This window comes from Lissotriton helveticus, chromosome 5_1 (assembly GCF_964261635.1).
Source record: "Lissotriton helveticus chromosome 5_1, aLisHel1.1, whole genome shotgun sequence".
Classification (NCBI taxonomy): Eukaryota; Metazoa; Chordata; class Amphibia; order Caudata; family Salamandridae; genus Lissotriton; species Lissotriton helveticus.
Window position 1 is genome coordinate 192,981,039 of NC_136065.1, and position 17,809 is coordinate 192,998,847.

General features: G+C 43.8%; 1 protein-coding gene and 1 pseudogene across 2 annotated transcripts in view; both read right to left on the minus strand.

The window, feature by feature from the left end:
* PAPPA (pappalysin 1) overlaps window positions 1-17,809 on the minus strand; it is a 1,283,063-nt gene that overhangs the window by 434,259 nt on the left and 830,995 nt on the right. The window lies entirely within an intron of this gene.
* Window positions 10,729-13,248, minus strand: LOC144756436 (serine/threonine-protein kinase PLK1 pseudogene; annotated as a pseudogene).

Here is a 17,809-nt window from a genome sequence, read left to right on the forward strand (position 1 = left end):
TTACCTTTCCACATTCACATGTGTACGGATTATCTCCAATTTAGAAAATGCCTGAAGTCAGTGCTCTTTTAATGCAGCACTCTCTTGCCTCGCTTGTGTTCTGACTTATTTATTTGAAAAGTTTTATATAGCGCAGGCTAGACCCGGAGGTATCAGAGCGCTTTACATGAGGAAGGACTTTGTTTCAGAACAAAGTTACATCAGTTGCTGGAGCATTGCATAACATAGAAAGGGAACAGTATTATGTAGATACATGAGTCACAAAAGCATAGAATAAACATTAGAATTAAAACGCAAGGAGGAAAGTAGTTAGAGTCCCACACAGCATTTTCTTGCGTTGTTCACCATTTTCTTTTTTTGGCCAAACCATAGTTGCCTATTTTCACCTCGATTTCTTTATTGAGGAAGAGGTGCCTGAGCTTTAGATCATGGTGGATGACCCTGTTATGGTGTAAATACTGGCAGCCCAGGATAGTTTGTTGCAGGTGGTATCTAGCTCAGTCACCACTTTCCTCCTCTTGTGCAACTTCAGGAAAGACCTTGACTTGGCCCAAGATACCCCTCTCGGGGTGATTTGTGTGCCATTTAAATTATCTTGTTACTAAAGACAAGGGTCCCTAGAACATGAGGATTTAGAGCTTAAATCAACATACGCTAACTGTATGTACTGCCCACGCGCCACTTTGCACGGTTTGATAAATGATCAACCACCCATGTCGCATATTGACAATATGATATGTTGCGCCTCACTCTATCATTGGAAGTCACACAATAAGCACACCTGCTGTGTTCAAATGCTATTTACAAGTCACTGAATATTGACAAGATTGGTCCATGCCTAGAAATTTGTCTAAAACGTTATTTCTTTTCCTTAATTTAATTAAGTCTGTCTACTGAATACTAGGAAACAGACCGCCTTGCTCGTTTTTGCCTGAAAAATTGTTGTTCTGTCTTGTTGTCTGTGGATCACAGACTGTGCCCCCTTGACATCACTTTCAATTCCATGTTATCTTTTATATTGTTAAAATAAAACTATGTCCGGCTGGACAAAGAACATATCGGCTATTTAGCGTATGTTGATTTAAGCTCTAAAACCTCATGTTCTAGGGACCCTTGTCTTTAGTAACAATTAAGCGCCCAAGGTCCCTAGTATATTACCTTTGGGTTCCATTGTCTTTGTAAACAATTTAAATTATCTTAACCTAACACAACATAACAATGGGTCTCCATTCCTTTACAGTCTTTATTTTTTACCAAGAGGTAACTGGAGTATAACCCCGCATTTCAATGTTGCTTTGGGTCTATTTCTATGGCTCCCTTATGGAGCATAGATCACATTCCTGGCCTCAACAAATGCATGTGTTTGTGTTCATTCTGGAAGGTGGAATTCTTGGAGGATATTGAATGAACTTCATTGTATGACTGTACCGGATAACGTCCTACACTCTTTGTTCTCATTGCCTCACACAGTGCCTGATGTTCTGGCTCTACATTTTATGGTATCCAGTGACTGGGGACTGTCAATGTAGTCTAGCACCCTGGCCCTTTTGACGAAGCTTATGCCATTAAATAGGGCAGCTGCAGTTGTCTACAGACGTATGGTTGTTGTTGGCATGGTGTATAGTCCTGACAGTAGTGTGTCAATTCATAGGCAGGTTGATATTGTGTTTACCTGCACCTTAGCTATGAACCTCACAATGGTTGTGCTCTACTTCATCCTCAAAGGGACTGAGGCCTACATTGCCCAACTGGACCCGCATCGCTCCTGATCAGAAGACTACGAACAATTGGGAACTGCTCCAATTTATACTGCTCATCGCCCGCTCCCTCTGCAAACATGCCACGGAGATCTGGGATACATCTCCCCATACATTGCCTTCATCACCGAACCGTGGCTCAACCCTTTCTCGAAGTCTGACATTGTCACTGCCACTCCTGACGGCTATAAGATGATGAACAGAGACTGCACCATGAAGCACAGCGGGGACATTGCCATCATCTTCAGGGAAACTATCATATGCAATGTCACCAACAACAACCTGATGCCTCTCATGGAACACCTCAAAATCCACTTACAGTCGGACGCTAAGACCACGATAAGAAGCATTCTCGCCTAAAGGCCCCCGGACACTGACCAGCATTTTGCAACGGCATCTTTGACCTCATCATCCCCCTATCCATCGACTCCCACCACTATTACCTGCTTGCCGACCTCTATTCCCATGTCGACGTACCCAATGATGCCAACTCCATCACCCTGATGGAGAACCTAAACAACATTGGCCTCACTCAACTCGTTACTGAAATCACACACAAAGCCGGACAGACACTGAACTCCATCGTTACCTCCAACTACAGAGTCACATTCACCCATGTCACAGAACTCACCTAGGCCGACCACGCCATAATCCACTTCCCCAATTCCAACCTCAAGCACACCACCACCAACCACCACTGCCCCTCCACAGCAGCTGCCTCACAATCAGGATTCTGTGACAAGCACTGCACTGAGACCACGCTGATCATTGCCACAGATTACATCAGGACTCATCTCCACTCTGGAGAAACTCTGGCTCTGATCCTCCAACACCTCTCTGCAACGTTCAACACTGTCTCCCACCACACCCTCATTGACAAACTTTACAACATGCAAAATGCCTTCAAGTGGATATCTTCCTTCCATACAGGATGCACACTGAGCATCCGTCTGCCTCCCTTCCCCTCCACACCCAAGGACATCATATGTCCCATACCAGAAGGATCATCCCTCAGCCCCACCCAGTTCAACATCTACATTACCTTGCAGGCGTCGCCATAACCCATGGACTTAACATAATCCCCTATGCAGACGACACTCAACTAATCCTCTCGCTCATCGAGGACCCCTTCAATGAAAAAAACAACTTCCGCATTGCTGTGACCAACGTAGCCAAATGGATGAGAGACAACTGCCTCAAACTCAACTAGACTAAACAGAAGTCCTGATCTTTCGGGAAGAAATCGTCCGCATGGGACCACAGATGGAAAGTCACCTCCATCTTCTTCCACAACCTTTGCATGCTCCGCAGAATCTTCAGATGGATCCCAATCAACACCAGAAAAACCATCATGTAGGCTCTTGTCATCAGCCGTCTCAACCATGGCAACGCTCTATGTGTCAGAATCTCCACCCAGCTCCTCAGAAGACCACAGACCATAAGGAACACTGCAGCCAGACACATCCTGGACCTCCCCAAATGGACCCACATTACCCCTCACCTCAGAAACCTCCACTGGTGTCCATCCAGAAAAGATGCCAGTTCAAGATCCTCACATAAGCCTACATACTCTTCACGACCAAGGGCCATTCTATATCAACCACCAACTAAACTTCTATCTGCCCTCAAGACACCTGAACTCTGCCTCACTCACAATCGTGCAAACATTCTGTAGTGGGGGCCACTACTTCTCCTCCATTGCAGCCAAGATCTGGAACGACCTGCCCCTCCATCTCTGAACAGCACCCAAGACTCAAGACCTGTTTTTTTACAGAGACTCTGCACCATCAGTGCCAACATACCCTTAGGGGGTGGCATTGTTGCGTTTTGCAAATGATTGATTGATTGTTGCAGAGCTCCTTACGATCTGGCAGTTTCTGTATCTGTTTTAATAAAAGCGCATTATCTGCAAGCTTCCTAAACAGCCATTTGCCTTTGAAAGACATACCCATGATTCTATTTTGGACCTCTGGTCTGTAAGAGGTAATCTTTGACAAGATGACATCCATGGCAAGAGCCATCCTTGCTGGTGTAACACCTCTGCTCCAGGTAGTTATCTTAAACCTATGTTTGGCACACCCATTACTGAATTTATTGATGCTGCTGAAGCTTTTTTCCCCTCATTGCGGATGACTTTTACTTCTTGCTTTTTCTCCTCCAGTAGCAATTCCACATACAGAGCTATGCCAGACCACATCTGTTGCCCATGTTTCCCTATGATGGCCATGGCATTAGCAGTCCTTATAGATATAGCAGTCACAGAGGAAAATCTTATCTTCGTCATATCCATTCTACTGCCTTTCAGATCTGGTGGTGCTGTACACAGTGCCATTGGTTTGCTAGATCTCCTCTGCGTCACATGCATGATAACTAAATCTGTGTTACTGTGACTCAAAAGGCATATTGGTGAATTTTAAATGGTTATATATGCATTTTCTATTTGTGGCACAACTGTGGCCACGGTAGCCAGAGTCATGATAAGCTTGAAACCTACTTGCCATATGTGATCCACTAATGGGATTTATTTGACTCACATCTTAGCTGATTCCTTAAAATCATATAGGAAACAATCAGTTTCCTTGACTGTCACAGGAAGATTGGCTTCTCTTTCGACAAGAGAATGAAATCTGCCAATGTCATCAGGCAGTGAATCCCGGCAGTGGTGGAGTTGGTGGCTTTGCAATTGGTTAAATGTAATCATACCATTCATCATTCTTAATTTGAAGAGGGTGAAATACATCAGTTGGGAGTATTTCACCTCTTTAACATCTGTGTATTGGTCGTCATCAGAAATATCTACCTAGATGGGTTATTGAGGCACATCCAGGATCTGCTGCACGGATTGTGGATCTTGAGCCAGATGTTAATCCATCTCCCCAGATTTTTGAGATGCAGATGCTGGAGTAATAGAAGCTTGTTGAAGGGGAGTAGGTGAATGCAGCTTTTAGATCTAGCTAGGTATTTCATCATCATATGTCTTAGGTCTGTAACCAGGTCTAGTGGTATTCACCTCCTAGGTCTTTGCTCATAATCTTCATATACAGATGTGTACAGATTATACTGGGGGTCATAATAGTCTCTATCTTCCCATCGTCGGTAAGTGAACTGTGAGTGGTGTATCTGAGATTGCAGTTGTCATCAAAACACTTGTTTCTCCTATGCATCTTGGCATTTTATATGATCTTGTCCTGGATTGCACGCTGTTCCAAAGGGATCATCCAGGTCTGAATTTTCCTCTGCTTTCGTGTCCAGAAGCTTTGTCATGAGGTGGTGTTTTACTTGGAGATGCATGTTCTAGGCATAATGGAGTAGTAGGCTGTATTAGAGATGATATCTGCATCGTCAACAGCACTGACACTAATGAGAGTGCCATAAGTTTGTGCGCTACTAACAGGATCCTTGTCGACAGAGTGACATCGACAGAAGTGTAGTTGCCAAAGTCTTCGATGCGATCATCGTTGAAAACATCGTCAGGGTCATAGACTCCATTGTTGACGGATCCATCGTTGACGGGTCCAGTATCTTCCCTTAGCATTGACTTCTCATCTTTATCATCGCAGACGAGGATTCACCAATGGGGTCGTCAACAAGTTAATCAATGAGGCCACCATCGACAGAAATTTACCTTCAGCTTTTTGGTCAGTGGTTATGACAGTGTGGGCACAGATGTTTGAGAATACCTTTTTCCTTTCTTTCACAGGTGGAGACAATACCCGATGATTTTTATGTGCCTTTTATGCCTTTTTTCCTAATGCTATCCTGAGGTGGAGACCCCTTAGGTCTGTCTGACCTTACAGGATTCTGCTTCATCAGGCTTAATTTTTCTCTAATATTTAGAGGAACTAGACTCAGATTCATCCCTTGAAAGAGGTGTGCAGAAGCCTTATTCTTCTTGGCAGAAGAAGTCCTGCATATCTTGAAGTCTTTGGCCCTGTGGTCAGAATAGAGGCAATATATGCATCTCTTTTGAGGATCTTCAGATAAAAACCCTCATTTTCCCATAAGAATGAGATTTCTTAAATAGGCTCATTTTACATTTCTCTATATTTGCCATTTTTCAGAGGCAAGAGGCTGAAAATGACACCTAAAGAAAAATAGGATAACAGTTCAAATTCAAATTCAAAAAGCTTTATTTCGATATAAATTTCATATCATAAAAGCATACAATTGTCAAAACACATATACATACAAAACACAATACACGTACAAATGTATGTTACAAAAAGCCAGTTCCATTTCAATTAGAATAAAAACAGGGAGAGGTTTGTCACAATCATGAATGAAAAATTAATCCGGTACTCGATCCCCGGTTTCTTAAAGCAGTTTATATAATATATACAATCCCTTTAATTATTGCATCGAATTTCTAAATTTTACCAATAGTTACAAAATATTTAACTAAAATATTCATCACTTCCGGAGTATCCAACCTTTGTAATCTACAAAAGCATCTTTACAAGACCGGAGGCCCCACTCCTTAAGAATTGGTCTAAGCAAAATTTTTCTGGGAACTTGATAAAATTTACAGAATAAAGTGCAGTGCAAATTCGATTGGGGGGGCTATATCATCGCAGGGACAGGGGAGTGTTTGTCTCGACCAATCATTACAAGATGGAAATGTGATTAATCGGAAAAAATAACCCATTCTAAATCTAGTTAGGAGCATTCTAGAATAGCAATTAATATCACTAGTGAGATAGAATTGGAGGCCCCGGTCAGGAGTAATTTGTTGATAAGGCAGTCTTTTTTATCTTCTCCATATTACATCTTTCGTTCTCTAAATGGTCCATGACCAATTTGCGTAACCCTTTCCTTGAGATTGATTCCATGCTAAGCGGATTTTTAAAAAACTCCGGATGGCCAATGTAGGATAACAGTTAACTTCTCTGTTCTTGAAGAAGATTAAAACTCTTGCATTCCCTTCCAAGGACATGTGATAGAAATCTGAGGTGGGAACTCCTCTGGGATAGGTGAGTCACACCACTCTCACCTTATAGGCTGAAGTTTGGGCCTTTTAAAATGAGGTTATTGTGGTATATATATATATAGTGGGACTGCCTATGACCTTTTCAGCTGTCGGTGCATTATACTGCTATTAAACTGCTAAGTTAATGAAGGACCCCCCCCCCCCATCAACAACAGGTAATGATTCAAGCATGTGACAGTATGAAAGATCAACTGCTGGAGAATGTCAAATAACCTTCCAAGGAATATGCATGGAAACCAGCTGGAGGAAGTGAGAGAGGGAGAGCAGAAGAAAGACAGAAAGGGGAAGAAAGGAATAGTGAGAGGATAGAAAGCAACTGAAGAAGTGAGGCAAGCAAGTACGGAAATAAAAAAGAATGTTGAAAGGATGGATGATAGGGAGGAAGGTAAGACACAAAGATGGAATAAAGAAAAAGAAAAGGAAAAAAGGCGAGGGAGAAAGAAAGAAAAACATTTGAGACAAAAAAGGAGATCATTTATACAGACAGAATGCAAATGAGCAGTGTTGTATTGATTACACTGAAATTCACAGTTTGATAAAACTTAAATATCTTTTTTTCTTTCTTAACTATAAGTTTAGTAGCAAAGTAGACTCATTAGAGGGTCAGTTATGTTCGCTGAGGGATGTCGTTGGGAGGGTGGAGCTTGCTTTGTTGTGTTGTTAGATGGGATGTATCTGCTAATGAAATAATTTCCCTTCAAAGAAACAAGCTGAGCGCCCTTCTGCTCCTGACATCCTGTCTTTGAAAGTTGATGGGACTCCCTGTCTGGTGTATTGCGATGACACTTTAAACTTCCCTTATGCCCCTCAAAGATTCCCTTTAATGACCTAACTGGTGTCTCCACATTGGGCATGTTGGCTGGTGTCCTGATCCCTGCTGGGGGCACCCAGCATCGCTCCTCAACTTCCCGCCACTTGTCAGCTCTGTACAAGTTCTTTCTGCTGAGGCAGCACCACAAGTGGATATGATTATTAACCTTAAGGGGAAACATCTGTGGTGCAGTTTCCTGCTCTTATGACGTCTGCTGTGTCCAAGATATTTGGAGCCTTGTGAGGCCCCTGCTGCACAGTAGGAATAATGCAGGTGATGCAATGTCCCTGACAAGTTATATGTAAGGCTCCTGGCTGTATGATATTTCTTTTTTGAAGATTTCCATATATATTTTTTCATATTTATGTTTTTACCATCCTATTAGAATTTCTCCAAGCCCCAACTCGTATAGTTTCACATTTATTTTAATCAGAGGAAATGTCCTAATGAGTGTGTCAGGCTGCTCGCTGTAGGGGTGGCTATGTCGTTGGCGATATATGAGTGTTGACTATCGGTTGCAGTGTTTTGATTGATGTAAGAGTGCTGACATTGGATTGTAGCAGGCTTGCCTTATTTATATCTTTTTTATTCGTTTTCATTCGAAACTGTAATATACAATCATCAAACAAGCACCAAAGGTGGAGGGCCTCATTATATTCAGTTCTAGATATAACCATCCCACTGTACAATCATGCAAAGTGCATTGTCTTACTTCATTTGCTGTGGGCTGTTTCTTAATCAGTACACTCTCTCCTTTCATTGCTTGTCCAGCCTTTTGGTACCGTCCAACTGTTTAATTGTTTATGCACAAAATGTGGATGATCGTCCAATGGGAACTGCAAGATTCTAGACAGTGACTGCTGCATTTTCAAGTCTTCAGGGGTCTTTCGTCTTTCCTAGTTAGATTCATATGATGTTCTTCGGGAACACACTATTCCCTCACATATCGCAACCATTTGGCTACATTCAGGATTTCAGGGCTCAGCTACAGTATTGTCAATCACCTCCTTGCCAATAAAAATGTAAAATGTATGAACATTCTCTTTATCTCATCTTTGGTGAAACTTGCCCCTATGACTAACAGGCACACCTGTGGGTTTGACTTCAACCCCACTTTAAATCCTTCCGTGTTAATGACGTACTTCGTGTTCCCAAATAGGGGATTAATTCGATGTTGGACGGATTTGCGTCTGCCCAACACCATATCGGAAACTGAATCGACCGACCTCTGGTCGGCGGTCCAGAGCGCCTACTCACGATGCAACCAAACATGGTGCGGTCGCATGCTCCCATTTTTCTATAGGAGCTCGTGTTACGACCGTAAACCAGCCATAACACAAGCTCCCATTGGGGAATGGGAGACTGTGTTCATCCCTGCACCCCACCTCAAGGTGCCTGCCACAAGGTGCAGGGATCAACAAGGAGGCACCTATGGCACCCCCTCGACCTCCAACTGGAGGCCCAATACAGAAATGGGCCCTGCTAGGGCCCCCCAAACATGCTTTCCAACAGGGTTTCCATGTTGGAAAGGCCGGCATGGAAACCCTGCCGGAAACCATGCATCGTGATCCAGAAGGCGGAAACACTTTTCATTTGGATTACGGGCCCGTCTCCGACTGGCAGATAGGCTCCTGTCGGACGGGCTCCTGTCGGAATTGAAACCAGCCATTACTGGCCGGTTTCAATTCCGACTGACTGTATCATAATCAGCCGGTCGGAATTAAAAGGGACGATGAGAGTTAGGTCAGAGACTTTCCGACACTCAAGGTAATCGGCCCCTAAGTGTCAGACCTGGTATCTATAAAAATGTTCTACTGTGGGATGGAGACGGTAGGGTCTAGTGAAAGGGCAGGGCCCAAGCCTGTTACTTTGTAACCAGTTGTGGAGGAGTTTCTGGGGTTTTTCCCCATGGAGAGGGGCCATGGAAAGGGGTGTTGCTTTGTGCTGAGCACTGCGTAAGCATCACTTATTTCCCCTTTCAAACTATTCAAATGTTCCCAAAGCTGCTACCGAAGTCCTGGTGAGATTGCAACACCCAAGTGGACATTAGCTGTGCGGATTCACCTCGCAAGAGCTGGAAACCCACTCCAGTCCACCTTGAGTCCCACTATGCAATACTGGGTCTCCACAAGGAGAATGTTTCAAGGGAGTATAAATTGTGTAGCACACGGAGGGAGTGAGTTGGCAGGTCTGTTTTAAAGAGTGATGTAAGAGTGTTGACACTGAGTGGAAATGTAATGTGTGATATAACTTTGCTGACATTGAGTGGCAATATAATGAGTGAAGCAAGACTGCTGACTGAGGTGTCAATATGAGTGATGTAAGATTGCTGTAACTGAGTGGCAGCGTAATGTGTGATGTAAGAGTGCTGACTATGAGTGACACTGTCATGAGTGATGTAAGAGTTCCAACTACAGATGTGGCACTGTTGTGAGTAATGTAAAAGTTCTTAATATATGTGGCACTGTGAATGTTTAAAGATGTGAATAGGGTGGCATTGTATTGGTTGCATGGGTGACACTGTAGTGAGGGCAGTTTTACAAACCTATTTGATATACAAAAGTCACTTAAGCCAGTATTTTCAAGTAAGCATGCTTAAAAGAACAGATTAAACAGAAGAAGACCAGGATCGCAGCATAAAAATGACATTCAGGACAGGCGGAAAGTCTCCAAAACAGCACTGAAATGTAGAGTTCAACAAGTAAGTTCTTGATTAGATGCTGTTTCGGAGGTTAGAGTAGAAAGAAGCAGATGTGCAGCTTAAAGTCACATATATATTTGTGCATTATTAAATGTGATCTGGTCTGAAGAAGCCAGCATTAGACATTCACAAAGACTAACTCCCCACATTGGTAGGACACCAATGGAGACAACGTTAAGCTTCCATTTGTTTTAGCTTTAATCCCTGGATTGTCTATCCAGGAAAGAATTGGCCCCCTGATCCAGCATGTCGAAGAAGTGATCTGGGGAAATGGAGGTAGACCAGTACATGTTCAAAGTCAGTTGTTGTGTAGCATAGTGAGACAGTCAACCGTAAGAGTAAATATTCTGCCACCTTTACATGAGTGGGGACACATTTGTATTGTCTGACTGGGAGTTGACCCCCCACTTAATTCATAAAAATACAATTTTTTTTTTACAAGTGCTAACTGCATTCACAGATGGGACAAGGTCTAGGCATAAGGCTTGGCACATGCAGATCCAGATGATGTCTTTTTGTGCTTCTTCACCATGGTGAATGCATATCTCAATCGACAAGCCAGCTTCTTACAGCAAGCATTCTCCCCTATCGAGCTTAGCTTATAGGTGCGGAAGTCCCGCTTCTCATCAATGTAGGTGACAGCAGCCATAAGGGAACAGAGTATTATTTGGTGTGATTCTTGAAGAAGTTGATATGTACAGTGCCATTACTCGAGTGAAGAATGATTGCACTTCAGGTTGGAACCAGGTTCGGAGGTAGGCAGTCAAGCCAGCTCATCGCCCTCACATAGTGAGATGTTGGCAGCACGCTTCAACAAATGCTCACTCATGTAGTTCCTGAGGCACTTCAGCAATGTGATCTTCTAAGTCAGGACTGTGGGTAGGATCTGACATTTGGATAACACTGAGCATTATTCCACTCAACATATTGCAGGCTGTCACCATCATTGTACATGATCAACCTGGTGGAATCATTGAACAGTACACCAACACTATTATCAGACAACTGGTAGCCCAATCTAATACTTGTCAGAATAATCGACCCACTTGCTAACCCAGAATATAGCATAGCAGGCCTCAGCCTCCTCTTGCCAAATGACCAGCTGCTCAGAAGGCCTTGAGGCATTGACACTGGTGTGCAGCTGGACCATTTCAGAGAGGTATCAGTCAATGTCTCTGCAATCACCTCATCATCCTTTCCGGAAACAGCTTGTTTCTTCACCATGGGACTCACAAGACATGTGTTGAGAACAGATAGAGGTTTACGACTCCTCTCAGTACTGCTTGGGGCAATGGAAAACTGGGAAGACACAGTCAGACAGGTGTAGGAAAGCGGGATCAGGATATATCCAGACATTAAGAAATCATCAGTTGGCAGCTTGACAGCGTGTGTTTGGATCAGACTATATAGTATTGTATTGTAATTGCATTTTTATAGTGCTTACTACCCCTGTACTGTAGCATTTTCTAAATCAGATGAGCAGCTACTTGGTTAATGTGCTTCAGTATAGTGAACTCATTCTTTTCGATTCGCATATATGTTTCCTTGAGACAGGTTGTTTCAAAGGGCAACTTTCCTATGAGGCGTGTATACAAAATGCAGCCAAGAGACCAAATGTCCACCTGAAAACTGTAACCCTTTTTGCAGAGTACTTCAGAAGCGATGTAGTTTAGAGTCCCACACAGCATTTTCTTGCGTTCACTATCAAATAAATTTTTTTTCGACAAACCAAAGTTGCCTGTTTTCACCTCGATTTCATTATTGTGGAAGAGGTGCCTGAGCTTTAGATCATGGTGGATGACCCTGTTATGGTGTAAATATTGACAGCCAAGGATGGTTTGTTGCATGTGGTATCTGGCCTCTAGTTCAGTCACCACTTTCCTCCTTTAGTGCACCTTCAGTAAAGACCTTTGCCGGCACAGTTCCAGCACTATGTAGACAAAGTCCGGGACCTCAAAGAAGCTGCTGAAGCCCACCAAGTGCCAATGGCTCAGGCTGCGGTGGATGGAAATCTCCATGCTCATCTTCTCCTTCTGGTGCTGTTGCAGCATCATGCTCTTGAGCGCAATCTTTTCCTCCAGCACTTCCTACGTCTCCATGTCCATGATCCCGAAGCACTTGGCAAAGCCACCCTTGTCCAGGAAGCGGCCGTGCTTGTAGCACCGCCAGGTGCAGTGGTCCACTAATATTTTGGGGAACTCCTTGTGCAACCGGGCAAGGGCCTGAGGCTACCAGGCTGTTTTACCATGGCCAGCAGGATTCCTCCCTTCCCAGAGATGGCATACTTAGCAGGGTGAGGAATTTGGGTTTGCGGATCCAGATGATGGCTGTCCGCAGGGAGGCAATGAGTGCCCACGCTATGGGAACAAATGAGGGACCTCAAGAGGCCATGAGGACTTTTTCAGTTGAATTAGATATGTACATGGGTTTAAGCAAACCCTCAGACTTTGCTTCCCAAAACCTTCCTCCTCTCGTTCCCCTGTACCTCTCTCTATGACTTCGTTCCAAACCGATTAATCCAGGCCCTAGAACAGCAAGGATTAGAAAGAACTGCCTAGAGCTGCAGTAGCAGCTCCTTTGAAGGCACACAGTTCTCATTGAGACATGTGGAGATCTTCAAATATGGCAGACTGTTGTTCACCTCGCCTGGATAAAGGAGAACATGCCTCTGCTGTCTTGGCCTGCCCTGCCGAAACTGAGAACAGCCTGCAACAACCATAAATGAAAAGGGTAGAGGAGGAAAATATGGTGAACTAAGTTTAAGGCCAAGCTAGTTCAAAGTTGTAAAGGGGAAACAGTCCTTATACTAGTGGTAGAATTAAGGAAAATTGTGGAACTTGTTCCCAATGGGATTTTTTTCACATATAAGTTCGCTATTGGTGAAGACTCTGAAAGATTGGGTTGGTACTTCTCTAGGACTTTTTTTCTTACGGTACGGTTTCCCTTTGCAAAGCTTTCCATTGCATGCCCCCACAGACTGGAAGGGGTCCATTTTTACCCAGGGTGGGTGAAATTGTATATTTTTCTGTATACAGTGTGTGTTACGTATGGGCGGTCTTTTGCGTGAAAATCGTTTATGAGATATATACCCTTTCATAGTAAAAAGCCTGAAAGAGATCAGCTCACTGTACTGTTCAGTTTCTAAGTCATGAGGTGATGGTTTCTAGTACTACACATGTGTTCAAGGCACATGTCTAGTTGCACCATTTCCAATATATAATTTCTGATTGAACTCCCACAAGTGAAAAATATGCAATCATCTTACGTGCAAGGAAAACAGATGGCCAAGTTACTGATGTTTATGCATGACTATACTTGTATAAAGAAAGTGCACAGACCTCTAATGTTAACCTACATGGATAGAGACAGAGTGCCGCTGGTGCTCAAAATTATTACAATGTTGATGTATGTAAAGATCCTGGGGTGATGACACTATGCATATTGTGAGGTTGCGGTGGTCACAACCCTGTTTCATTTGCCTCTGAGGGACCTTTTAGCGTGAACATATTTCAATAAGGGGTCACTGCCGAACGAAGCTGGCCTATATCTCATTGTAAAGTGATACTAACGGGGTGCCCTGAAATTTGACCAATCTGTAGAGTGGATTTTAGTTTGGATTTTCGCAGCATTTCAATTAGGGTCTGAGGCTGCAGGTGTGCAGAGGACCTCTGTGTAATGGTGGGACAGAAAATGTCCCCTGGGTGGCTTTGGGGAGCACTTACCCTATCCTCCTGCATCCCATAGTGATTTTCAGTTGATTTTTTGCCTCAGCACAAATGATATTGTGTGCTGAAGACCTCCTGTGACAAAGAATCCAACCCAAGGATGGGCACAGCTGTCTGGACAGGCATATCCCATGGCCCTCCTTTACTGAGAGTGATGACCTCTAGCCCACTGGGGGGTAGTGCACTGAGAGTGGTGCCAGCAAGAAATTAAAGTAGCAAACATGCATCTTTATGTGTCACAGGGCTGAGAGCGATGTTTCCTGCCTCTCCAGTTGTTTTAATGTAATTGTAGTCAGTTACAACTGGGTATTTTGCTCTATGTATTTGGGCCATGGATGATGTGCCCATGAGTGTAATGTATTTTTGTGCGGTAGACTGTGCATAGAGCATGTGTACTGCACATGGCTCTGGCCACCCAGGAATCCATTCCCTTCAAAAGAGTAGTACCTCAGAAGGGGGTTGGCAAGAGCCCCAAAGAGCTTTGTGATTTGCATGGTGTATCTATAGCATTTCTGAGGTCCTTTTTACTGGACCAGACTTTAGCCTAAGAAGACTAAGGGTCCCTTGTAGTGTAGGAGAAACTCTCTGCCCTTTCCCATGCATCTTTTTCACCTAAGTGTTACCCCAATAGGATAAGCCTTTGTTTTGTGTCCCTCCTGACAGGAGACTCCCAATATCATCCCAATTCCCGCAGACACTGCGAGACAAAGGCTATTGCTGTACTAGTCACGGAGGAATACGCAAAAGTCAGGAACGGCCTGAAACCAGCCCCAGAGTCGGATTTTTGGAATACACAAACTATTTCTACGAACTTCGAGTAAGAATGGGGAAGAAACTCCTAGCCCATGTACCAAGATTCCTCTACCAGAATTCAGGGTCACACACCAGCAGAGACCGAGAAACGGTTATGTGCTCCAAGATGCGGGTCACTGACTGCCAACTCCCCTTCTCCATGTTCAGGATAAGGAACCTAAGCATTCTGTAATCTGCTAGGAGGGGTTATCTTTCAGCCTCCCCTGAGGAATGCAGCTGGGAGACTGCTGTGGAACGGAGCCGGAATTTCCATTGCATGAACAAGGTGCTGCTTAAAAGAAGAGGACTGCGAGGAGCTGAGGCAGGAGAAGTGGAACACAACTCTCAATAACACATGAAGGAACTGCTCTGCAAGACCATTTAGAGAGACCTTCAGACAATGGAGTCCCTGCTGTGTGACCAGAGTTGAAGTTTCTGTGACACCTTAGGCCTCTAATGTCCACTTGTAAGTACCACACAGGAACTTTCATTGGCTGTACATGCAGAAGGAAGAAAAAGGGTGGGATGGAACTGTTAGCTTGAACCTCTACGTCTTTGCAGTGACTGACTCAATGTTGTTGTTTTTTCATCTTGTTTTAATCACAGAATACTTTTTCATTTCCCAAAATTGATCTGGGGAGCGTTACTGGTCGATTTTGTGATTCAATGTTGCGATGGTAATGCTACTCCATAATGCACATTCTTTGAAGTAGCCTTCCATGTCGGTTCCCCTCTACAGAAGGATAGACAAGGCTGTCAGAAAGAAGCACTGCTAGACTGACTAGTGAGTCGTTGTGAACGATGGTGGGAGAATTTTCCACACTGAGAATCCTGGCTTCCTACAGTAAATAACTGCCCTCACATTACCAAAGGCCTCCTCACTTCTCTGCTAATGGGCTGAGCTTGCCTATTCAACTCACTGAGCAAATGATCAAAGGAGGTCAGAATCTGGGTGGGGGAAGCATAAGTTGTCAGTCATAAGTCTGTCCCTCCAGTTGTGATGCATCCATGATACACATCACCAATCCCTGGTATGCGCTATAACTGTAGACTATAATACTCTCTACTGAGCTCATCGATTGGCTTCGCTGGGCTTAAAGGAAGCAGAGAGTATTAGTATTAGCTCTTTGTCTCCATTAGCAATCATGAAGGAGTAATTTAGAACCTGCAAGGAGACTTGGCGAAGACTGTCACCTCTTAAACCTCTTGGTTGCAGGCCCAAAACCATTCGTTTCCTGTGACTTCGAATTCCCCCCATTTAGGACCAAAATATAGCTGACAACTATCAGGTGTCCACACATGGTGTAAGACGGTCTCTGTCAAAAGGTGCGGACCCCGTAAGAGAGGATTCCTTGGGGAAGATGGGCAATCCTATAAAGAAGAGGTGAGTGAAATACGATGCAATCAACTGATTTCTGGTGGAAACCCCGAGCACAGTCACGGGATCTCTGACATTATTTGACGACTATTGTCATACTTTTTGAGACAAAAAGGAGCTTAGAGGGTAAAGCTGGTCATAGGCGCCCTCCACTCGTAACACCTGATACAAAAAAAGACCTAGACCTTGTAGGCACTTATACATTTATCTATTCTAGGGTATACTGTATGTTGCATAATTATTACAAAGCCTACTCCCCAACCATTAGTTATCAGGGTAGTCAGTATATCCTGATGATGTGCCTCCTTTAACAATCGCCCATTCCCCAAGAAAACACATCCAGTTGCGAGACAACAGAAAAACACACACTTAGTGTCTGATAGTAACCCAAGAAAAACTAAAAAAGTGTGTTAGAGCGAGATGGCACCTCACGGGCGCACCACCAACGGCAACTAGTGACCACCACGGCATATGGTTGGAATCACTGGTATAAGGGAGTAGTCCTCCAACTCGGGACGCAAGGCAGCATTTATTAGAGATCACTGTCATAAGATGAGGATTCCTGATAGCTTTGGGCTACCCCTGACATGAGACAGGGACGTCTTACGTCTGGTGGCAATTCCCGGCATAAGGTGATCATATCTAACATCTGTTAAACATTCCTGCCATAAGATTGTGATCCTTTGTCTAAGGTGGCCATCGCTGACCACAGACTTAAGCTGGCAATCTCAGGCCTATGTTTCATCAAAGACAGCTAGTATTTACTTCTGGAATAAGGGGTAGATAAGTCGTAAGGATCTGGTATTAGATGCTGTTCCCTAGCTCAAGATGGGAATATGTGGCATAACGTTGGGAAAATGTGGCCCATTCCTGACATTAAATGAGGTTAACTGTCACTAGTAGGGTTGCCACCCTTCTAAGGAGAATAATACCAGCTATTTGTTGTTGTTTTAAGAGTATGCATCCAGGCATGATACTAAATTTAGCACTGCAAACAAAATCATGTGTATCATTTGTAACATAACTTTTCTATCTTTGTTTACTTAGATCACATTAAAAAATGCTTTCTATATTTCTTTATTTGTTGTTTGAAGTACACTTAGATAAAGGCTAGAAACACTGGTTTAGGTGATTTTGCTTATTTTTGTATCGCCCATAACATCAACATATCATTGGAGGAGGTAGAAACAAGTTAGGAGCCAACCCTAGTCAAAAGGTAGGGATCCCTGACACCTGCTGGCAACTCCTGGTGTAAAATGGCGATCACTTGGTAGCATAAGGTGGGAAGCCTCAGTATTAGGCAGAAATTCATTGCCAGGCCTGGTATAAGGTAGACAGCCCAGTGTAAGGCAAGCATGCCTGCCACTGGTGTCCACAGCTGGCATAAAGTGTCACCCTTTTCATCAGGTGCTCTTAGAATAAGGGGAAACTTTGCATCGAGTTCACATATTTGACATGTGATGGCAACCCCTTGCATACAGCGTGGGTTTGTGGTATTAAGTTGGGATCTGTAATATATGTTGGCCTCACTGGCATAGGTGGGGTTTCTAGGCATATTGTCACCACTACTGGCATATGGTAAGGTTCCATGGCAAACAGTTAGTAGCTCTGATATCCCTTCAGTGTGCCAGACATAGGGTCAGTATTTCTAGCATACA